General features: G+C 40.1%; 1 pseudogene; it reads right to left on the reverse strand.

Annotated features, from left to right (window-relative positions):
* Positions 1-401: 401 nt before the first annotated feature.
* LOC118985572 (proline-serine-threonine phosphatase-interacting protein 2-like) lies at positions 402-1,211 on the reverse strand (annotated as a pseudogene).
* Between the last annotated feature and the right edge of the window lie 2,150 nt (positions 1,212-3,361).

A 3,361-nucleotide genomic window follows, 5' to 3' on the forward strand; every position in this document is an offset into this window, starting at 1 on the left:
TGAGTCTGGGCCGATTTGTAAACTTCTTTTAGAAACTGTAGAGCTCTACTAACTTAAACTAAATGTCTACCATACATTTAAAAATCAAAAATGACAGCAAGACTTCATATCAACGTCTTCATGACTAACACAACTGCTACAGATCTGGCTGCTCTGGGTGCCTCCTTCCCTGACATAGAAACACTGGCCAGAAAACTCCAGTTTCCATTGGTGTTACTGGCAGATCAAACTGCAGTAACCAACCAGAGGATAACCTGGGTCATCTAGTCAACTCTTAGGAACAGACAAAGGTCCTCTCCTTACCGGGTTCACCTGGTAGCCTTTCCTGGTAGAGCTGCATTCTTCTGGGAATGGCGGGAATTCACATATGTGATGAGTGTTGGTAGAGTCAGTCTGATTTTTCATTGACTTTAAAAGTATTCAGTGTACTTCTCAGTGCTGCACATTTCTAAACTCTATGGATTTCGTCATACATATCATCACTGGTGATGCACTATTGCGACACCTGATTGATACACAACCACAATGTGATATGATGGAAGACTGTTCATATTCTTGAGCTACAAATACCTTGCAGGCCTTGGTGTGTTCACTCTGCCACCATTCTTGGACTTTATTCAGCATATTGATGTGTAGTATATATTATGTCTTGTGGAGTCCTCTGCTGCTGTCTTCAAAGTTGCCAATTTCATAAAAAAGCTTTTCTTGTTGCTCCAGGTTTACCAGGCTGCATTTTGGTAGACAACCTGCTCTGGTCATCTTTGTCTCAGCATTTCTGCTCATGGTTCTTCTTTCATAAGTTTTCTTGAATTGTAAGCTCTTTTGTTTATGGACAGCATCAATGATAGGCTCTGTCTTTTTCCATCCTAGCTCTTGCTTTTCCCTGAATTATCCTATCTTCCTGGCCTCTTCTCTTGGATTATGTGCAATCTGACTGTAACATTGTGCCACATTGTCTACTTGCAGCTTGAAGACTTCCAAGAGTCAGCTTCAGGGTATTGATCTCAGGTTGCCCACATGGTTTCTTCCTACAGAGGCTGAGCAGATCTTTGCCATATTTCTCTTCGACTGATGCCCTTTCTTTTTAAAAAGTCTTCGAACTCTTTGCATTTCCCTCACCCATTGTTCGGATGTTGGATGCTGCTGTCCTAGCCAATGGTGCTGAGCTTGTATGGATGCCAGAAGTTCCCCTTGAACAGTGAGTGGGTCATGGCCAGCGCTTCAGCGTGTGCAGAGATCAGAGCAGCAATCGCGCATGCGTGGGGAAGCCTGCCGGTCATGGCCAACTCATTTCTCCCTGCTGGCCAAGAGAAATAAATTAATATTTTAAAGAGTTTAGTCTCTATCATTTCAGAAACTATCATTTGGATTGTTTGCATTCTTTGATTTATTAGTTAAACAATTTGTCTTCTTGAATGTAGCTCTCTCAATCTCAGATAACAAATCGTTTTAATTTCAGCTGCCAACACAGTTATAATTTTTTATTCATGCTATGCTTGCAAATTGAATGTATTCATAAGTAGGTTATACATATTCATAAGTAATGATTGACAAATTATCAATTAATTACCTATATTAATATTTTAGTTTTTCAGGTTCTAACTGGTATTATAATATACTACCTCCTATAATTTTTCAGTTTTATTTAGAAATTTCTATTTGAAGTTAAAATCCTCCAGATTAGGCCTGATGCTTCTTCTAATGTCTTCAATGAAGAAAATGCTATTCATTATTTTTAAAGTTTGTGGAATCCCTTAAATTAGCTTTATTTATTTTTAGACTTTATTGATTTATTTTTTAGAGAGAGGGGAAGGGAGGAAGAAAGAGAGGGAGAAAAACATAACGTGCGAGAGAGAAACACATGGATTGGTTACCTCCCACTTGCCCCTAACCAAGGGCTCCCCCACACACCCACCCCCACTCCACCAAGCAGCCCAGGCATGTGCCCTGACCTGGTATTGAAACTGCAAGGCTTTGGTTTACCCGTGGAAGCTCAGTGAGAGCCTTAAGTGAGGTAGAAAATTCAGCCTGGCTCCTGACCTTTGAGGGTTTACAGTTGAAAGCAACATGACTTCCTTTTTATTCATTGTATATATATCCCTGAAATATGTAATCAGGGGGCCATTCATCTCAGCACCACCACCCTCTGAAAAAAAAGAGCTTAAAATGGAAAGGCAAAAAATGAAAAATGAAATAAAACAAAAATTCTTAGGTATGTTATCTTTTGAGAAGCCAAATCAAGGCTGGAGCCTGTGGCCCATGCTCTGCATTGCTGTTCTCTAATTATAGGAAAACCCTGCCCCTTAGAGTCCATTTAGCTTGACAGTAGATATGTTCTGTCTTGTCTCACCCTCCCTCACTGTTCCATTTCCCTTTCTATTTGCTAACATATTCCTTTGGGATCTCTCAGTTTTATCTCCCTGCCTATCTCGGCATCTGCAGTGGCTCTGCCCGAACTCAGGTCTTGTTTCTATTTCTCCTGACCATGATAACTACCACCACAGTATCTCCACCTTCCATTTCCCCTTCAGATATCCTTCATCAGGGCAGTTCTAATGTAAAACTAATGGAATCATATCAGCCTCTGGCATAAATCTTTAATGAGTTCCCAATTACCTTCATAACTGAGTAAGAGCTCCTCAGTGCGGCACTTAAGGCCCTTCATTCACTGCTTCTTGCCACCTAGAGACCAAGTGAAGGGGAGCAGCCAAGGAAGCTGAGAGCTAAGCATTAGACTTGTTCACAAGTGTAATCCTGTCAGAGGGGGGTGCCCCCTGGCTTTGCACAAGAGTCAAGTGTGATGAGTGGCCTTCAGAGACTCCTGGATGTCTCATCTTCTAGGACCTTTGAGAAAATGGAAAGTCAGCAGGATTAGGAAAAACTGTTCTTTCTTAGCCTAACATAGTTCTTGAATTGGTTGAACTCAGTTGAATGTTTTTGATCATTTTGGAATCATAAACTTTTTTCTATTAAGTACAAATTCATGAGATTTAATCAGTCTCCAAAAATCTAATAACTTTAATTGATTTACTAGAAAAGGTATTGTGTTATGAGTATTTTTAAATGATTTTATTGTATTTTTTCCATTACCATTTAGTCCCCTTACAGCCCCCTCTGCCACAATCCCCACACTGTTGTCCACCACATCCACGCCTCCTTTTTCCTTTGTGCTCAATCCCTCCATCCCCTGACCTCTCCCTCTTGGCTGTTATCCTGCTCTCTATCTGAGTTTGCCTCTATTTTGCCTGCTATTGCATTATGAATATTTCAAAAATTATATTCCAACACTTGAAACTGATATGTTGTTGAATTTTCTAAGGATTTTACTGAGAATTTACTAGAAGGATGTTTAAATATTTTA

The sequence above is a fragment of the Sturnira hondurensis genome, unplaced genomic scaffold (assembly GCF_014824575.4).
Source record: "Sturnira hondurensis isolate 20B ecotype Veracruz unplaced genomic scaffold, ASM1482457v3 Scaffold0000648, whole genome shotgun sequence".
NCBI lineage: Eukaryota > Metazoa > Chordata > Mammalia > Chiroptera > Phyllostomidae > Sturnira > Sturnira hondurensis.